The sequence below is a fragment of the Epargyreus clarus genome, unplaced genomic scaffold (genome assembly GCF_041222505.1).
Source record: "Epargyreus clarus isolate Ecla_fem2 unplaced genomic scaffold, WU_Ecla_fem_2.2 ptg000035l, whole genome shotgun sequence".
Taxonomy (NCBI): domain Eukaryota; kingdom Metazoa; phylum Arthropoda; class Insecta; order Lepidoptera; family Hesperiidae; genus Epargyreus; species Epargyreus clarus.
Window position 1 is genome coordinate 6,179,363 of NW_027332240.1, and position 22,187 is coordinate 6,201,549.

The 22,187-nt window shown below is 35.1% G+C and overlaps 1 protein-coding gene across 8 annotated transcripts in view; it reads left to right on the forward strand.

Moving 5' to 3' along the window:
- LOC140756754 (A disintegrin and metalloproteinase with thrombospondin motifs like) overlaps positions 1-22,187 on the forward strand; it is a 175,990-nt gene that overhangs the window by 41,146 nt on the left and 112,657 nt on the right. The window contains exon 2 of one of the 8 annotated variants that reach the window (XM_073092304.1): positions 16,674-16,726. The exons of the other annotated variants lie outside the window; for them this stretch is intronic. The gene's annotated coding sequence lies outside the window, so the exon portion shown is untranslated. The remainder of the gene's footprint in view (positions 1-16,673; positions 16,727-22,187) is intronic. 8 annotated transcript variants of the gene reach the window in all.

Below are 22,187 nucleotides of genomic sequence, written 5' to 3' on the forward strand. Positions count from 1 at the left end.
AAAATAGTATCCCAAGCCTATAATCTACGACGGAAACACAACATAATGTTTAAGAGAACGGACGTTGCAGTCATGAATTGCATGACTTCCGTCTAGATGGTCATTAGGACTTCCTATTGTAGCAATGGACAAGTAGGTTAGGGTAATGTATTGTGTACCACCTGATGGTCTTTTTGTAAAATTGACGTAGAACGAGCATCTTGAAAGGTTCTTTTGAAAGGTAGTGTTAAGTAGTTTGACAAGGAAGGTTTTGTTTTGTAATATAGGAGTAGCAGACGAGCATGCAGTCTACCTGATGGTAGTGGCTACTGCACCCATGGACATCTGTAATCAACCCCAGATAGGGTTAGATATTCCCACGTGAGGTCAGCCACAGATGCGCCGCTACCCCTGAGGACTAAGCTGGAACGCCTCGGAAAAGTATGTCTCCCTTACCAGACCCTTCAAAACGGAACACAACAGCACCTAACAAGCTATTAGGCAGAAATAGGTGTGGCGGTGGTGCCGCCGGAGTTGAACCACAAAGGGTTCTACCGCCTTCAATCTGCTACTAGGGGTACGGATTCTACCTGAAGCCTATAACAGTTGCATTGTTACTCCCAAGGACTAAGGCAATCGCCTCATGTAAGTCAGCCAGCATCCGCAAAATCGACTCAATATTCATACTCCGTAAAAATTTAGCAAATACTTAGTTTACCATTTACCCAGCGACCATTACCAGTTACCCAAACCAAACGTTTAGACGCTCAAAGTTGCCAGTTAAATTACCGCTAATATCTTGACTATCGGGAGCGGAACTGCGCTGTGGCAATACTCAATTATAGATGGTACGTATTGGACAGTGGTTCCAAAAGGATTGAACTTCTTGAAGTGTGTTTTTAACTTCAGGAAGATTATGTAAACAAACGAACAAAACACTGTTTATAGAGTTACAAAGGAGTTACATATCTGAGTAGTATTTTAGAAGCTTTTATTTAGTTTCACTTGTCCCAGTGTTTGTAATGAAATCTTGCAAGCTACATTTCACCCCCTTCCCAGTATCCGATTGAGCTGAAATTTAGCATGTATCTTTATTTATCAGGCTAATGTTTTTTTCGTTATTGTGTAAAACGTATGTCTCATTCTTTAGCAAGCCCTGCAGGCCAAAGGGCTTGACGGATTGTAATACAAAGTATTGTTGGATTTGTCTTAATTACATTGCTTCCCTTTTCATTACCATTTTCATTGTTTTTAAGCAGTCTGTTTTTTTCTGTTTTCATCATGATATTCTAGTTATATAGAATAAGCAAATTAGCATCCAGAACACCTGATAGTAAGTGGTTATTACGAATACATTTCTAACCAATTCCTTAATGATTAGGGGTTCCACCTGAAGCCGATAACAAATGCGTACTCACTTTTTAGTACTATGATGATCGTCTCATACATTTAAGCAATCTGCTAACAAGAGATTTTTACAAGTATTTTCTTAATGCATTTCTTTTTGAAAAAACAATTATAAGTAACTGTATAGTACTTCCTTGTAGAAACTTTTTATCATATTTTTATGAAATCTATAAAAAAAAAGTTTAGAGAGTACTAAAAACTATTTGGGTACAAGGGCTAATGAAAGGTTGAGGATCTAGTCCTAGGTTGCTACCTAGGTCGTTACGCTGTTAGCCTAAATAATCACTGAGCGATCGACCGCCGCCCTGAATAATGAATAATGATGACACTACCAATGACTATCGATTAGGGACTTGCTTATTAACCTACTTTGAGAACCGCATGAGAATGTTTACAATTTGTACAATATTTGGTGATTTAAACATAGGTTTCTATACTAATATTATAAAAAGAAAAACTTTGTTTGTTTGTTTGATTGTAATGAATAGGCTCAAAAACTACCGGACCGATTTTAAAAATTCTTCACCATTCGAAATCAACATTATCCATGAGTAACATAGGCTATATTTTATATGAAATATATTTGATAAATAGATTTTGAGGCGATACAAAGTTTGCCGGGTCAGCTACTTTGATATATGAAGGTAGTAGCATCTTTTGTGGTTCCGCCACACCTATTCCTGCCTAATAACAACAGTGTTAAGCGATGCTGTGTTCTGGTTTGAAAGGTGAGGAAAGGGAGCCATACTTTTCCGAGGCATTTCAGCTCAGTCCTCTGGGGTAACGGTGCATCCGTAGTACTGGCTAACCTTAGATAGGAATCAAATCCTATCTGGGTTCTGGGGGGATTATTACAAAAGCCGTTTTGTTATACAATCTTTATTGAAACATGTTACACCTATGTCACTGACATAGAAACGTGTAATATATTATGTTGAAAGAAAATAAAATGCATTTGCGGATAGCTTTGTGGTGTAGTCATCTTAATAACAATTGGCTTCGAAGCCTCCATTCATATAAAAGGCTGTATTGTCTACGTATAGGGTTGCTAGATACTATATTTAAAATATAAATTTTACGAATAAAAATGTTACATATTATCTTTTTTATCACGCTTTTATTAGCTTGGGTTGTATGTATGTATGTATGTATGTAACTAAGTGACGGAATCTTTGAACATGATTTCTATCCACTTTGAACGTTCAGTTAATTTCAAAATTTTGAAGAATAATCAAAAAACAATGACAATACACGATTTAATAACTTTGTCCCATTGACCTTATCGAAATCCTCAGGATTAAATTACTTATACTGTTCCTTAATTGATTCCTAGATTGAAAATTATTTTCTACTTTTTAATTCATTTTATCATAAAAGCGTGTTTTCTAGTTTTTTAAACTATATTTATTTTAGATATTAGTGTATGAGATTATATTCTTATAATTTTATTTTTTAAGCAGATAAAAAATATTTTTAGCAACGTAAAATACCTTAAAGTAACATATTTTTTACATAAAAACCAACATTAATCTAAAAACATTAAATGACAGATACATAAAGAAATAACAATAAAGAATAATAAAATAAAAAAAAACAATTTATTTTAGCCGAATGGGAAATAATTACTAATAGCAAATTTCAGCAACAGGTTTTCCTTCTTTTCCTTCGGCCTTTGGACTTTTTCCTTTGGCCGAAAACAACCCATCACAGCAAACGGTACCGTGCCGTGTCGAAGAAGTCTACGGCGCCGTAACGTGGGTTTGTTCCCTTTGACCACTTCACGCATAAATAAACGCGGTAAAGTTAAATTATTCGTGTGGTAACCCTGATAATATAGCACGCGTCGTTAAACGCATAGCATTTAACTAATAAGCGTTGCAGGTTTGTTCTTATTGGCACCACTCAATACCCTTGTTTCTTCCACTTAGTACTTGTCAGACCAAAGTTGATGTAAGAGTCTGGGGCGCCGTAACGTGGGTTTGTTTTCCCTTTGACCACTCCACGCACAAATAAACACGGTAAAATTAAATTATTCATGTGGTAACCCTGATAATATAATAGCACGCGTCGTTAAACGCATAACATTTAACTAATAAGCGTTGCAGGTTTGTTCCTATTGGCACCACTCAATACCCTTGGTTTTTTTTTTATAATATAGGAGTAGCAGACGAGCATGCAGTCCACCTGATGGTAAGTGGCTACTGCCGCCCATGGACGTCTAATCACTCCAGATAGGATTAGATATTCCTACCTGAGGTCGGCCACAGGTGCGCCGCTATTTCTGAGGACTAAGCTGGAACGCCTGAAAAGTATACCCTTACCACACCCTTCAAACCAGAACACAGCAGTGTAAACACTGTTGTTATGAGGCAGAAATAGGTGTGGCGGTCGTGCCGCTGGAGTCGAACCACAAAGGGTTCTACCACCTTCAAAGCCCTAGCCATCTGCCTCTGTTACACATCGCCTATACTTATCTGGATTGCGGCTGGCCCGAGCGTGATATTCTTCTCAAGTCTGTCGTTGTACTTACATGACATTCTGTTCATGCCCCTCTATTCATTCTTGGTACATTTTACATCATATATCGTGAATTAGTTAATACTATGCAATGTTGCTTTTGTTTAGTTGTGCGATTTAATTAGCATCGTTAATTTTGTTTGGACACGCTCGTGTTAGTGCTATTAATTGAAATAATTGTGTAGGCGTACATGTATCAGTTCATTTATGTTCCGACTAGCCTGACTAGAGGTGTTTGAAACTAGATGTTTTTTCACGCTTAAAGTTTTAAGCCATGATTTTATTGTCGTGAAAGACAAGTAATTAAGGTCTGAAGAACGAAAATGCGGGTAAAATGTAGCTACTGACGGTCACCCATCCTGCTTCCAACCGCATCTTTCGTGTGCGTGTCGTCCGCGTGTTTGTGTCTGCGCACATAATTATATTTTACAAAAAATGTCAAAGTTAATAATAATGGTTTGACTCCTGAGACGCACTCGCCTCATCATTTTCTGCTTCAAAATTAAGTGTAATCTCTGTATTTTCATTAGAATAAATGTCCATGGGCGGTAGTAGCACCTTACTATCAAATCAACATTTCTTAAAAAAAAATTATAACCCAAAGTCCGAAAGACCAAAAAGAGTCGTAAAATTCCAAAATCTACAGGTCCTCACTTTAGTTTGGACCTAACAAAGCAAATCACCCGAAGTGGAGCCTCAGTCCGTAGCTAAGTACCACAATGACAACTTTCTCGAGTACAATGGAGCAAAAATGGAGCAAGAATTAGAAAAACGAACTGCATACGACTGTCTTTACGGTTAATGTGCTCTTAATTTGGTATGTAAGACGCTTGTTTTATCAAGAGCGATAAGAGAGGAACGCTAAGCTATGGTGTTAAATATCCTTACAATTCATAAAACGAAGAAAAAAATATTGTATACTAATGTATTATATTATTACAAATTATGTAGATATTACAAAAATAAATTATTCTTTATCTAATCTAATAATCTAGACGCATGTGAACTTACTAGATCATTTGCTTTACGAATCTACTAGTTGCATTATTTCTAAGTACAAAAATAGTTGATTTTTGTCGCCTATATTATACTGACTTAAAACTAAATATTTGAATTTTAAAGTAACAAGTTGTCATCATTTATTCAGATTTTCTGTTGTAAAAGATGCCTTGATACTATATTTGTATAGCTGTACTTATCTAAGATATTTTGACCTAACTTTTCCTCCTAAATGGCGATATTAATGGTATAATAAAAACTGAAAAGTGTACGCAGTTAGGTACCTACTGTATTACACTACAAGTATATTAAAAAAATATATTCGTTTCTTTCGTAAAATATGCGGATTGTATAGCCAATATATAGCTAAACTATTCTAAGCTAATAATTGCTTATTATTACTATTTATTAGTATATCGCTTACACCTCTTGGTAGTTAAAGTTCTTTACGTAAAAACATATGGAAAGTTAAAAGTGCATACAAATTAGATAATTTCAAAATTATTTCTAATGTGTTTGAGCATATTAAGGTTTGTGTTGTAACATAAAACTCATTACTAAACGGGATATGATTGTACTATACGGTTTTTTTATGGTTTGAAGGGTGTGGTAAGGGAGATATACTTTTCCGAGGCGTTTCAGCTTAGTCCTCAGGGGTAGCGGCGCATCTGTGGCCGATCTCAGTTAGGAATATGTGATCCTCTCTGGAGTTGAATACAGATGTCCATGGGCGGTAGTCACTTACCATAAGGTGGGCTGCATGTTCGTCTACTACTTCTAAATTATAAAAAGGAGCTATATCTATACTAATATTATAAAGAGGAAAACTTTGTTTGTTTGTTTGATTGTAATGAATAGGCTCAAAAACTACTGCTCAAATTCTTTCACCATTCGAAAGCTACATTGTCCACGAATAATAAATAGATTTTTAGCGATACAAAGTTTGCCGGGTCAGCTAGTGTCTTATAAACCCGCGAATAGCATATCATATTATCAGCATACTTAAATAAATATGACATAAACTTTATATTATATATGTTATTTATTCAAATCATCGATAATTAATCGATAATTATTTATTGGTATTTCAGTTTTTATATAATACATCTTGTATTAATTTTGACGTGTTTATAACTAGAAAAGGTCAAAACAATTTTGGATTGTATTAAGTTAAATAAATAAAAATAATGGTCGCCATGACATCTTAGTCTCAGCGTGAAGTCGCTAATAAGATAATTAATTAATGAGCAAATAAAGGCTTGGTATTGTGTTGTGATTATTCTGGAAGATTACTGTGAACAATACTGTGTTACTGTGTTAACAATAGAGGTGGTAGAACCCTCTGTGGTTCGTCTCCGGTGGCACCACTCACACCTATTCCTGCCTAATAATAGCAGTGTCAAGCGCTGCAGTGTTCTGGTTTGAAGGGTGTGGTAAGGGAGACACACTTAGCTGTGGCGTTCCAACTTAGTTATTCGGGGAAGCAACGAACCTGTAATTGACCTAAGGTACCAATCCTATCTGGAGTGGATTATAAATTTCTATGGGCGACAGTTGCCACTTACCATCAGTTGGACTGAAGGCTTTTTGTTACCTTTATAGTAAAAATTTACGTGTAGTATTCGGCAGATGCGTGGTGTAAAACTCGTTTATATTATGTTAATCCTTACTAATATTATAAATCCGAAAGTAACTCTGTCTGTCTGTCTGTCTGTCTGGTTGTCTCTTCTTCACGCCCAAACCACTGAACCGATTTTAATGAAATTTTGTACAAAGATAGTCTGAGACCCGAGAAAGGACATAGGATAGTTTTTATCCCGGAAATCCCACGGAAACTAGGGATGGCGATCTAAGATCGATTAATCGGGGAATCGATCTTTTGGACCCAGAACATCGATTATTTTAATCGATATTAGTAAGGATTGTATCGTAAACTATGTATTTGATCAAGTGATGATCTTTAGCAAAGTTGAAGGTAAGAATTTTCAGTTTTATGTATGTTAGTATGTTATATTATTTTCTTTTAAACGCGGGCGAAGCCGCGGGCAAAAACTAGTAATGATAATAAAATGATGTCATCAAAAGATAATAATATTAACACTTAATTAGAAAACAAAAAGAGGTTTTTAGTTTTATTTTGATTTCAATCTTTGTCTCAATATTATCCTAAGCATTGCTAATGTTTTACGCTAAATATAAATTGCGACAGATTAAAAGAATGCAAATAAATTAGTATAAAAGATAAAACATAATGGAAACAGCGTAAACATGTGTATATTTTTAAATATTTTATTTGTATGCTTCAGTCTTTAGATCGTATTACAATCTAGGTGATAGAATTATTTGTGGTTCAACTCAGGCGGCACCACCGTCACACCTATTTCTGCCTAATAACAGCAGTGTTAAGCACTGTTATGTTCTGGATGAAGGGTGTGGTAAGGGAGACATACTTTCCGAGGAGTTCCAGCTTAGTCCTCAGAGGTAGTGGCGCATCTGTGCCCGACCTCAGGTAGGAAATTATTCTTATCTGGGGTTGATTACGGATTATTTATATCATTCGCTACGTTTTATATATAAGTAAAAATCCTATTCAAACTAGAAACTTGATACTAAAATAGCATTTTCAACCTAAGCTACTTAAATTAATTCGGAATGTATCCAAATTTAATACATTATCTATTGCTTGTGACAGTTGAGTCGAAGGAATGTCACGTCATGATCGAAGCGAATTAGCATATTTATTTTATATCTATAAATGCCTTAAAGCGTAAGGATTATTATAATTATCAATGCTGATTTTAGTGTATTTTGGAGAAATTTTAGTTTACACCGATAGTCTGATACTCTGTTAGCTCAAAGACCCGTGACTCTTGGCTTCCGATACGAGAAACCATTCCTCTCGATGCTGTGAAATGTCTTAATAATGGTCTAAAAGTAATATCAATTGTAACAATTATTAGTCTGGTGAGTAATTGTTTTGTCTTAGTATTTTTATTATTCTTAGGCACTGTATAAAAAGACAAATGGAGCACGTATTTTCACAATGAGCTACAAATATATATTAAAAATATAGTAGACCAATTATACGTCACCATTCCTTCATCGCACCACTCGCCGAAGGATGAAGTTCCATCCACACCAACTGGACTCGTGGCGGTCCTCCACGGTTCGGTTTGCACGGACGTTCTTGCCGCGGACGTGTAAGATGTGGAATGAACTTCCTCCTGAGGTATGCCCGGAGCGCTATGACATGGAGCTCTTCAAAAAAGGTGCAAAAAGAGCTCTCATACAAAGCCGGCGATGCATTGGCGACTCCTCTGGTGTTGCAAATGTCCATAGGCGGCGTTGACTACTTTCCATCAGGTAGCACGTCTGCCTAATCGTTAGGTTATACGATAAAAAAATAATAAAAAAAAGAGGATTAATTTCACTCACAAGTCATTACCAATTGGTAGTATGTCGATATGAAATATAGGTAATTATGTGAACTGTCGATCAAACCATGTTTTTGGCTAAGTTAGTAATGGTAGCAACGCCTCCGAAAGGATCCTAATTAGGACAAGGTAATACAAGATTTACAGTTGTTAGTAAGTGGCATCAAGTGAACATGCTAGTTTGATACTTCAATTTCCAAAAAAGGCTGAAAAATCTTGAAATTTACTTTCATGTACAAAATATAATTTTGACATAAAAATACAAATCCAAACGGCTAAGTTACTAACATAAACCTCACCGTTGAATAATTCACGGTTGTTATATGCAGCCTTTGTTTTAAGTTTCGTTACTTTGCACTGGGGCTCTAAAATGCTGCTACAATAAATACATTCAGACGAAAAGAAAAAATAGTCTGTATTATTATAAATCTAAGTTATATTTAAAATCATCTATTGTATGTAAATATATTTTTGTAACACTTAGTACCTATACCTACCTATAATACACTGTATAATTTACGAGATAGGTTCATGATGAAATTTTTAAATTATGCTTTTATTTTTAATGTATTTTCCTTATTATTTGTTTAATTTTAATATTTTTTTCTTTCAAAATTTCGTCTTAAATTTGCGTTCTTGAATTCTCACGTGATTCAGAAGGGTTCAGTCTCACAGATGTTGACTATGCAAATTTTATGATGTGTGCTATATCTGTATGCAAAATGAATAATAAACAAATACATAAGTAAATTCATTCTTATCTTTTTGACATATTTGTGGGCAAAACAAATCTTTGACAAAATGACATTCAAAATTACATGCATTATGCATACTACATATTTTCGGCGTCTTTGTCTTCATATTGACTTGATTTTGTGGTAAGTTAATAGAACGTATCTTTTTATACTTAAAAAAATAAAAATGAGCTTTAATTCCATCTGATTATACACTAATGGACTTCCTATCCTTAATTTTTTTCTTATCCTTTCCTGAAATTATCTTTAAATTGGGTTAAAGTCTTAACAGAAGTCACTAAAGATGTAAAGCTATCCCTGAGGATGAAGCTGGAATGCCTGAGGATGAATAAAATAGAATAATTATTTGTAACTATTAATACATTTTAATTTAAAACATATAAATTAAGACCTAGTCTAAAACTTCCAATTAGATTTTCTTTTATATATCGACAACCAAAACGTACCGTATCCAATAAAACCACAGCGTTGACATTCGACAATGTAATTTGCATTCAAATTAAATTAAATACCACTTCAATTTTATTACACTTGTAAACATAAAAGCGTAGAAGACAGGAGAGTAGAAAACTTAATAATAAATAGAAACGTGACTCACACTATTATTACGAAGGTATTTTAATGTGTATAGAATTGATATGAAATCACGTGTCACGTTTTGCTACTATTCGAAGCCGCTCAACCAATTTCTTTAAAGTTTTGTGAATGGGTATGGCTCGAACTAGAGAATTATTATAAAAACAAAATCCTGACTACTTAAATATATAGTTCATATTACTCCCACAATTTAGATACATCCAACGGTACCTTATATGTTAGAATCCGTCAAGCCATTTGGGCTGCAAAGCATGCTAAAGAAGAAGACATACATAAGTACGGTCTAAAGCATCATGCAGACGGACTTTTGGACGGAAAAATGGACTTTTGGACTCGATAGATGGCGTTATTTTCGAAATCAATATTTTTAGTTAATTTAAAAGAACCGGTTTCGTTTTAAACACATTTAGAGTTAGCGATTTAACAAAATACTATCAACAAAAACTTAAAATAGAAAAACAGTAAATAAAAGCTTCAAATCATTATGTACGACCTCAGTCAAACCTCAAGCTTAATTTAGACTGACTTTCAATGCCCTTAAAATTATCATTTAAATCATTATCATCAATCATAATAATTAACAACATAGAATAGAAATAATGTAGTTTGCACACAATCCATTTACAGAATTAAAGTTTCATTAATTGTATTGGATATTTATGTTTTTGATATTTTACCACATATGGCTGTATAGATGATCTTTCGATGTAGCCGTGAAAGAGTAATATGCAAATGTTAACGGAGCAAGGTCACATACCAATATGGCTATATCCTCATGTCGTAGGCTGTGTTACCTGACTTTTGCGACCTTTTAAATTAAATGATTTTTATAAGATTGAAGTGCATGAGTCCACGTAATAGTAAGAGTTCACTTTCATCCATGGACATCTGTAATCTATATAGAACAGGGATTCCTCCCTGAAGCCGATCACAGTGTTGTCACTCCTTAGGACTAAGATCCGGCCTGCAATCGAACTGAAAACCAACTCGAAACTGAATCTGACCGTTCGATCAGCCAGCCTTTAGGCCCTTCCATACACACCACAACGCAAGAACCCACGCTAGAAATAAATGAATCACTAAATATATTTGCTTATTTTTATTTATTACACTAAAATACTTACGAGTACCTATTTATGACCGCCTGTATCATTAAATTAGTAATAAAAAAACAAAGTTACGACAAAATTTCTTACGTTATACTTACGTTTTAATTTGCTTAACTTTTAAAAATTAAAATATGTCTCGTTTATAATTGTGATTTAATGTAGTAGTATTAAATCATATTACTTCTTAGGGTTTTCTAATAATATAATTGTGATTTAAAGTACAAAAGTCTTAAAGCTTATTACTTCTTAGGTTTCTAATACACTTATTACACACTGACTCAGGTCATAATCTTGTGGTCAAATCGAAGCGTCATTTTAGCCCCGCGTAATTTATAATTATGATTTAAAGTACTAAAGTGTTAAAACTTATATATTGCTTCTTAGATTTTTTAATAAATTTATTACAAACTCTGACTCGTCGTAATAGAAGCTTGTGGTCAAACTGTAGCGTCATTTTAGTCTCCCTGTGTAAATTATAATTATGATTTAAAGTACTAAAATGTTAAAACTTATTGCTTTTTAGGTTTCTAATAAATTTATTACTTACCCTGACTCAGGTGATACAAGCTTGTGGTCAAACCAAAGCGTCATTTTAGTATCCCTAAGATCGTGCGACCGCCGCGGTGTTTCAAAACTATTGTTTGTCCCGTAATTACTGTCGTTAAGCAATGACACACTGTAGTGGTGAAGGCTGGTCTGAACTTTGACGCAATTACCGAACTTAAGCCTAGGTAGAGCTGGTTTTAAGGCTAGAGCGTAATTTTTGATATAGTTTTTGCCTTAAAACCGCGTAACTATTAAAGAGCTACTGAAAGCTACTTGACGCAATTAAAGAACTCAGCATAGACTAAGCACAGCTGGTTTTAAGGCTAAAGCGTAATTTTTGGTACATTTTGTAGCTAATTAAGCTGTAAATGTTACACTTATTTCTGCCTAATAACAGTGTGGAGCTGTGCTGTGGTCTGTTTTTGACTATTTCTGTGTAATAACAGCAGTGTTTAGAATTTCTGTGTTCTGGTTTGAAGGGTGTGCTAAGGGAGACATGCTTTTCCAAGGCATTCCAGCTTAATTCTCAGGTATAGCGGCGCATCTGTGGTCGACCTCACACAGGAATCTAATTTTATCTGGGTTGATTACAGATGTCCATGGGCGACAGTAGTCACTTACCATCAAATGGACTGCGTACTTGTTACTTTCTAAGTTATAAAAACAATGTCTTTAGTTGTATAGATGGCAGAATATACGCTAAAACTTAAATTGAAAGCAAATCAAAAAATATATCGTCTTTTTATAATCGAATACGTTATAGATATGTACTTACTTTTTTAACTTACTTATTTTAAGATAGAAAATAAGCTATTTTCTCTGTCCCTATCTAAATGTTATTCAATCTTTAAAGTTAATTAAGTGTTATTCGTATTTTTCCTGTTACTAATAGTCATATAGTGACTCTATTTTACGTAGATATTGTGTGTATAACGCTGGCGTTACGTAAGTTAGTATTACGTATGTGTCAATACATGTGTGGGCGTGTGTTATATTGTAACAAATGGTAGGAAAAGTGCCATTTTGTCTTGATTTTAGATGTTAGTTAAAGGTACAAACGTTAGTAGTTGGACTCCAATGGCACCACGGCTATCTAAGATGATTATAATAGTAGTGTTGAGCGCTGCTGTGTTCTGGTTTGAATGGTAAGGGAGACATACTTTTCCGAGACGTTCCATTTTCGTCCTCAGGGGTAGCGGCGCATCTGTGGCCGACCTCAGGTAAGAATATCTAATCACATCTGGGGTCTATTACAGATGTCCATGGGCGATAGTAACCACTTACCATTAGGTGGGCTGCATGCTCGTCTGCTACTCCCATATTATAAAAAAAGGCTATTTATTTCCCAGTACAGTTGATTATCTTAAAACCGTTGGAATTTTATTTATTTACTAGTTTTACTACCCATTTCTTATACTGCCGTTTTCAATTCTAATCTTTATTAACCCGGATTATACACTCTGTAACAATAATTCTTGATACAGTTATGTAAAACCTAGAAACGGTCATAACTGAGTTATACCTCTAGGTGTTTAGAATAATTAGCGAACTTAGTCCAGACGTGAGATGTTACTTGGTCTAGATCTTATGTCTATATGAGAGTTGAAATAACTGAACGCATAACGTAGGTACCGATGTCACGTTTTATTGACGTTTCTGTAGGAAAATCATGGCCGTTAGACGACATTGATTTTTTTTCTGGAGAATACGTGAAACTAATTTTTATGGTATGAATGTTTTAGAAGGCTGGGGTTCGAATCCAAGGTTTATTTTTTATGTTATGAACTTACTACTATGAACTATGTACTTTGTTTGGGAGACCCTCTGTCGTTTATGGAAGGATGGAAGTTAATTTAGTTTTTAAATTTTTATATAGCCATATTGATCTCTATATATTTTTTGGAATCTATTATTTGAATTTCCATCTCTATATTATTATTCAGACTAATTCATCTAAGGATATTATTAATTCATTAAGGACAGGAATTGAAGGGGATTCCAATTTATGTGATAGTGTTAAGTCAAGGATTTCTAATTGGCTAATCACGCCCTTTAAACCAGAATAAAATACACTTTTTTTACTTAAGAACATTTTCACGATAAAAACTACCTTTAAACAGTCTAATTTTAAATTGAATATAATTATAAGTTATTATAATTGAACAGTATTTTAATATCTTAATTTTCGATGATGATCTCGACAAGTTACAAGATTAGAAAGCGCGAAAATCTAATTGCAATGCAATTTTGCCGCACGTTTAATAAAACTTGGGCAATATTTTTTGGTAACGTTTTCGCTTCTTAAATATTTGTCAATACTTCGGTTATGGTCTTCGCTTAGCAATGTTTCGATAACTGTAATAAAAAAGCATAAAATATTGGTAAAGTTACATAAGTAAAAAGAACGGAATAAAATATTATTAAATGTCGTAAATAAGAACAAAGAAATATGAATTATTGATAAATTAGCATAAATAAAAATAAAACTGTTTAATATTACTGTATGCTTTAATTTTGAATATTGAAGGGGTTAATCCGCTTGTATTTTTTAAAAGATTAACACATTTTACTCTATCAAAGGTCTTTCTTCATGACCTCAGATCAAAGGACATACGAAACGAACTAATAAAGCAATCTCAAAAGAAGGATTATTAAATATAAAAAACTATTATAGAAATTTAAAAAATGTGACATTTTGTGTCTGTTTACCTCTGAACTCTGTGGTGCTACGAGTTTTGCATAAAACAGTGTTGCAACATTTCCATACAAACTTTCCCATTTATATCTTTACTTAGACCATTGATAAGTAAAATAGAAAGATACTTCACCGCCTTGAAATTAAACGAAGCCACAAAATGATGATATCATCATTTACGTAATAAATAAATAAGTATTTCAAACATTTTAGGGACATTTTAGAACGGGGACGTGGCAACACTTAATTTGCGCAACAATTTCAATTCTCAAACTGGTTACACTATAGGAATGATCAGTCTATCTATTTTACTCATCTAAGACTTGGACATTTCCTACTCTGATGGCATTTATACATATTGGCATTTACTATAGGAATTATTTTAGCAACATTTCAGTTTTATTGTTAACAACTTATGTTAATACTGTGTATTAGTAGATATTGGAGACCGAATTACGAAAATATATTTATGAATTAGCATACATACATCGTATTTACATACAATTATTTATTGTTATCTCACAAAATGAATTTAAATGTAGTAATATTTTAATAAATTGATAGAATTTTACCAGATATGGAGCAAGTGGTATATGCGTTCTAGATTTTGACATTTGGGTTTTTTATGATTAATATTTTGTCTAGATATTTCTGTTGTCTGTCTATATCTCTAACTAGCTGACCCAGCAAACTTTGTACCGCCTCAAAATCTATTTATCAAATATATTTCATATAAAATATAGCCTATGTTACTCGTGGATAATATAGCTTTCGAATGGTGAAAGAATTTTTAAAATCGGTCCAGTAGTTTTTGTGCCTATTCATTACAATCAAACAAACAAACAAAGCTTTCCTCTTTATAATATTAGTATAGATGTATCGTATCATCGTTAAATATCGTTATACTATTCGTCTATGCTACCTAGAAGGCAACCTTTGTGGTTTGACTCCGGTTGCATTACCGCCACACCTATTTTTGTTTTATAACAGCAGTGTTAATCGCTGCTCTGTACCCTTACCATGAGTTTTCAAAACATCCCACAATTTTACGTTACGTTTACTCAATCCATTATTCTGTTCCGTTTGCATCAGTAGACTGAGTAAACGTAACAATAAGTAAGTGCTCAAGTCTTTCTGTCTGCCTCACATGTTCGCAAAAAAGAGAGAAAAAACATAAAGCGCCATTTTATCAATTTAGACATTTATTGTTACGTTACTGACACTATAGTTCTGATACAATCCGCTAGGGGCGCTGATTGGAAATTGTATGGGTAAATACGTAAACAAATACCAAAACAATCATATTTGTCAAAACGTAAACACTCATGGTAACACTCTGTTCTGGTTTTAGGAGTGTGGGACATTATGCGAGGCATTCCAACTTAAGCCTCAAGGGTAACACTACATCTGTGATCGACCCCAGATAGGGTCTTTAATCTGAGATTGATCACAGGTGGACTGCATCCTTGTCTGCTATTCCTATAACATAAATCAAATCAAATCATTTTTTTTATTCAAAATAGGTTCTTTACAGAGCACTTTTTGAATGTCAATACAACTACCACCACTTCACAAGGTGTTTCGTTATGGAGAAGAAGCCGCGAAAGAAACTCCATAACACACATATTTAAAAAAAAATGTTTTTTATAATGTCAACTTAACGTAAAGGCACATGTGGAGCTGGAGCTAATTCAGACCACACCGTTTTGTCAGTCAAATAATCACTTACTTTATAGTACGCTTTTGCGTTTGTTAAAATCTCATAACAGCATATAAAAAAACTTTTACGTAATACACAAGCGAAACCGTGAGAAATTGTTAATTTACCGTCTGTTGTATTTACCAAACTTATTTATTCATCACTTCCTTATTGAAAATATCCTCAAGATGACACATATTTCATGTAAGCTCGTATGTCAATCGCGTCATTTCATTAGTTCTAAAAATGTGTGGGCGGTTGGTTTCTTGTTAAAATATTAAGTTCCGGTAAAACTAAAAAGTGTTTAGTATATTTCTAATGAAGTAACATATTTATGTTATGATGGTGTTGTGTAATTCTTTATGTAACGTATTTAAATGTTAATTCTACATAATGTAGGTTTTATTACTATCTCGACACACTCATTATATTTTTTAACTACGTAATTCTTGAATGGGACCTACTCGCTCACAGGGCGATGCTGCTCCAATTAAATTTTAAAAGTCAATTTTCTCAAAACAGTTAACTTTTGGATTGCACATTATAGGGATCAAATCCATCAGTAGGGCCTAATTAATAGCCTCCTTAAATATACAGGTCGACTTATCCTGTAACCCTGTACAGGTATCTAAATATATATGACTCAAAGGTGACTGACATAGTGATCTATCAACGCACAGCCCAAACCACTGGACGGATTAGGCTGAAATTTGGCATGCAGGTAGATGTCATGACGTAGGCACCCGCTAAGAAAGGATTTTGATCAATTCTACCCCCAATGGAATAAAATAGGGAATGAAAATATTATTTCGTAACGCGAGCGAAGCCGCGGGCAAAAGCTCGTTATACTATATTAGATTATGCTTATGTGCTATAGATTATAACTTTTCTGTTGTATCTATGAAATGTGTTAATTTTGTTTTTTCCTTCTTTCAGGTAAGAATTCGTTTCGATTGGTTCAACTGCTTTCCTGGTATATTAAGCTTCGGGTAAGAGATTAAAAGAGTATTTTACTTATATTTTAACATTTACCACAATTTTTATTCACGCTTAAATTGATCAAATTTCATCATTGTTTTATCATTATTTCTTCCACAATATTTTGTAGTGATGAAACTATTTTGTATGTTAATTATTCACTATATTTATTTCATAAAACAACGGATTCATTTTACTCGTAATACGAACATGAACTGAGGTTCCCGGAGCGCTATGACATGGGGCTCTTCAAAAAAGGTGCAAAAAGAGCTCTACTTCAAAGCCGGCGATGCATTGGCGACTCCTCTGGTGTTACAAATGTTCATAGGCGACGCTGGCTACTTTCCATCAGGTAGCACGTCTGCTATATCGTTAGGCTCAAATATATAAAAAAAAATCTTCAGATAATCAGTGGTATATGTGTGTATGTGAGGTTTGAACCCAGGACTTTCATACACTCCATACATAGCATACGATGGAATGGCCAATAAAACAAGAATAGCACCGTTTGAATAACAAATGTAGAAATAAAGTGAAAAACATCTCATGTGTTAAAATATGTTTACTTTCATAAAATTACCGAATGAAGAAAGTATTTGACTTTAAATTCAGAGCACAAATTGAAAGGCCGAATGTATTATATTCAATGGAACACGTGAAAACGTTTCGTGTTCTGAATTAGTTATCGTGTATTTAGTTTGGAAGAAAACTGCGCGACTTTCTTTCGATTGTGGTTTATTACAAAATGGCTGATTTGTAAATCGATATGATTCTATCCAACTGCTGGGCACGGTTTCTTCATAAATGATAAATATGGTTTATCTTTGCCACATGCCCGCCACACCGCAGTTATGTGCAAATTGGCAAAATCATCTTAAGTAACATCACTATCTCACTGCTAGGAACGGGTTTCTTCATGACAAAGATAGGCTACTGGTTATGTACAAGTTGGCGAAATCCTCTTTTGGTTACATCTTTGGGAATTATTTTCTTCAAGAATGAACAACCTAGGCCTTTGTCTACAGTTCTACACACACAATGGTCAAGCGGTTGGTAAAATTAAGGTGGTAGAACCCTCTGTGGTTCGACTCCGGCGACACACACCTATTAGTTAGGCGTTACTGTGCTCTGATTCGTGTGGTAAGCGACATACTTTTCGAGGCAAATGCCTTAGTCCTCAGGGGTAGCACATTTATAGCTGACCTCAGATAGGACTCTAATCTTATTTGGTGTTGACTACAAATGTCCATTGGTGGCAGTAGCCACTTACCAGGTGGACTGCATGCTCGTCTGCTATACCTAATTATAAAAAAAAAACAACGATGCACTAAACACCCGATGTCAAAAAATGTAATCCACTGATATTGCAAGGCACCTGTTACCGATTTCTGATAACTGCAATCCTATCTCTGGTTGATTATTTACCGATATCGATAAGCGATACTGACCACTTACCATCTGGTTGCATGCTCGTTTGCTGCTTCGATAACAAATATGCTTACTGTAAGAGCGTTTGTCCACCGCTGCCGTCACCGGACCGCTACCGAGAACGGTGCCGAAGTAGCGGTACATACATTTACTATAGCTGCGTGTCTACCGCACGTCCGTCATGTCATATTAAAGTCGATCCGAAATAATATCGTTCTCTTGACGGTCCGGTGACGGCGGCGATGGACAAACGCCCTAAGTGTTGGTAGCCATTACACTCAATATTAAGTAAGTCTTCATTAGACTTTCAGTGGTGAGCCGCCACCAATAAAGATAACAGTTTCGTTCAAAACTGACATAATAATTATCCACACCTTACGACCACGGTGTATGTCACATTTAATATAAAGTATGAAATTTAAATTAAGTGGCGTGTAATTAAAATGAAGTAAGTGTATCTTAAGAAAATGTGCAAATATATATATTTTTTTAATTAGTACGCGGGTGTGGCTGTACATATATGAGTGCTAAATTAAAAATAATGTATACCAATGTACTTAAACTTAAACATAGGCAAAATAGACTAAGCCCAAAAGCAATTTTGACTAAATTGATTTAACTTTGAAAATTGATTTAACTTTGAAAATTGATTTAATTTTAAAAGGGGTTTAAGGGTTAGGGGAACCCTATTTTCAGCTTTGCTTGGTGTTAAGGTTAGTAATAGTTTTCTACACCAACCAGACGGGATTAAGTGTTTCTGTTCCAGTGTGACGCTTCAAATTTGTCACTCTACTCGTAAGTGACAAATTTGAAGCGTCAGGCACGATCAGATGTTAGATGTATGACCACTAAATTAATTTCATGGGTTCATCCGTGTTTGTATGATACGTTAAGTCCTGGTAACATCATCAGCCCATAACTATCGCACTCACTCACATCTCAAATTAAAAAGAGCTGAAGCTATGACTGGGTAATAATTGTCAAAACCTTGTCGGGGACAATCAATACGCATTCTAACAATGTAGTGCAACGTACTCCTGGTAACCCTCAGCTGTAAAGCGACACAATCCCAGCAATACGGAAAAAAGATTACAGCTAGCCAGCCAGCCAGAGAAGAGATAAACTTCGTGAATATCGCACGATCGCGGCCGTACGCTCTTAATGAATTTACTGTCACCTTATTGCATAACGGGAAGACGCGTTTTGTAAGCAAACACTGGGTATTATCAGGGTCAAAAAACGTATAACGCCTCGCCTTACCCGCGGTTGGGGGCATAAGGCATGTGTTCAACTAGCAGCGAGTAGGCGACCAACGATGTATAAATTGTACTTTGTTGTTCGACTCCGGCACACCTATTTCGGCCTCATAACAGCAGTATTAAACGCTGCTGTGTTCTGGTTTGAAGGGTGTGAACCATTTCAATTATTTTGCCCGCTTTTTAAAAGATTGAAGTAGCAAACGAACATGCAGTGCACCCGATGCTATGGCCAACTAAATATAGAACCAGGGTCATATCTGAAGCCAGATCACAGATGCTTTGCAATTTGCAATTTTACAGGGACTCCTAGTGTGGGGCTATGAGTGTAGAAAGCGTTTTTTTTTGCTACTGTTAAATACTAATATGGTAGTCTCTTATGTCCGTCCACATATTCCACCGAAACGTAACAATTACTTCATGCTAGAAATTATTGTGGCGGTGGTACAAACAAAGGCTCCACCACTAGGTTTCTCGATAAACTTTGGCATTAAAACAAGTAGCTAATTGTCTAAGATCTAACTATGTTTTTTTACATTATAACATCATCATCAACCCATCGCTGTACCACTGTCCGACTTAGTCCGTGGGAAAAGGTTTTTTAATTAATTTCTAGTTCGTAGTAGTAGTTGTTGATTTGGAATGTTTCACATTGGATTCGACAGACTTCGTTACCATCGCAGTTTCAAATATTCTATCTATTTATCAAACCCGTAAGTGATAAGGGTTGTTCACCCTTAACATTTTTTTTATTTACATGGCAACACAACGTTTGCCGGGTCAGCTAGTTACATTATATATTTTTATTGTATAGTTATGCGGTCATATTTTTATTAATTTCATGCCACATCCACTACGCGTTTACCGCAAACATCTACAAACGTTTGACATAATCAAAAGCTATGCCACAAACACTTGTAAACCTACACAAGCAACGTGAACCTCTATCCACATGTTTGAATTTGTGATGGTTTGGCAAGTTTCCGATTGCGGCATAATGAATAAAATTATATTTCAGTAAAAAAACAGATGTCGAAATCATATAGACACGGAATTTTGGAAAATTATAAAAAAAAAAACGCTTTCTATACTCACAGCCCCATACTAGGATTCCCTGTATCGTGGGCGCCATGGACACACACATAGACGGATACACAAACACCCAGACCCAGAACAGATATCTAAATTCGTCATTCAAATATCAGTCTGGCCGGGAATCGAACCCTTTGCGCGTCAGACCGGTATGATCACCGCTCCGCCACGCGGGTCGTCATATTAGAAATTAATCACTTATTTTAATGGTGAAGGTAGACATTTACTCCTGTTATTCCACTAATAATTACTATATGCAACGTTTTGCCAACCAAAAATCAAAATTTAACAATTTCTCCCTACTAGAGATATTTTATTACGCGACCATGTTTCATTAAATTTAGTAAATGAAGTTGTATTTTAATAAAAAAACAGATGTCGGAATTACGCAGTCAACTCTCGGACTATAAAACGTTTTAACCGTAAAAAGTGCAAGAGTTTACGGGTCACGGTAGCGTACGGTTTGATTATTATTTGTATCGAACGATTGGTTAAGCGGGTCATGTTAAATATTTGATCATTGAACGAAATCTTTTTTGCTGTCCCTTATTGCGACGTTCCGAAGTCCGAGGTTCGAATTCGAGTCACGTCATGAGCGTATACTCCGCGCCAAACGGCTAGTCCGCTCTGAAGTTGTTGCGCACAACTACAATCATATGTTCCGTAGCAACGTAAGGGCACACTAACGCCATAGATTAGTAAAGATACTTCGCCGCCTGTAAATTGAATGAAGCCACAAACGGCTTATTAGTAAGTTCTTTTTTTGAATTCTTGACAAATAAAAACATTTTTAGAGAAAATTTACGAATAAATAACTAATACTGCGTAATTTACATAATAAATAAATAATTATTTCAAATATTTTAGGGACATTTTAGCACGGAGACTGGCAAAACTTTTTTACGCAACTATTTCAATTCTCAAAACTGGGTACATTTTCTTGTTAGGAGTGAGTAATTTTTACTAATTTATGACTCACGCAGCATGTGCTCGTGGGCGAGAACGGGTACAGGATGGGTGCCTGGAGTGCTCCCGCGCTGTCTTCGTCCCGCTAATATCTACAATTTGCTATTCGACGCGACTATTTCCTATGTTCAGAGCGGACTAACAGTTTGGCGCAGACTATACGAAATTATTTATTATAACTTTAACGAAAATTACATATCCACAATTATACGCTTTCATATATACGCTTTCTACACTCACAGCCCCACACTAGGATTCCCTGTATCGTGGGTGTCATGGACACACACAGAGCCAAATACACAAACACCCAGAAATAGAAACCTAAATTCATCATTTAGATTTCTGTCTGGCCGGGGATCGAACCCGGGACCCTCTGCACGTCAGACCGGTATGGTGACCGCTCCGCCACGCGGGTCGTAATTATATAAAATTGAGAGAAAAGCTATACCTATGTAGGTAAGGCCTATAAAAAATCATTTTCAAGGTTGTGTGAAATCCGCCGATCCGCCCGAGGCCGGGTCGCTTTAGTTCGAAAAGAGGGTTCCAGGAAGTAAATATATGTACTTTTTCTTTAATTCACTTTACCTTTATTCCATTTTTAATTCCGTACTTTATCCAGATACAAAAGCCTTGTTTAACGGTCGTACAACCGAGGTTATCTTGGTCGGGTCGACAGGAGTTAAGATTATCTGTGACGTTTAAACAAACGAACATCTTTAAAATACCGGCC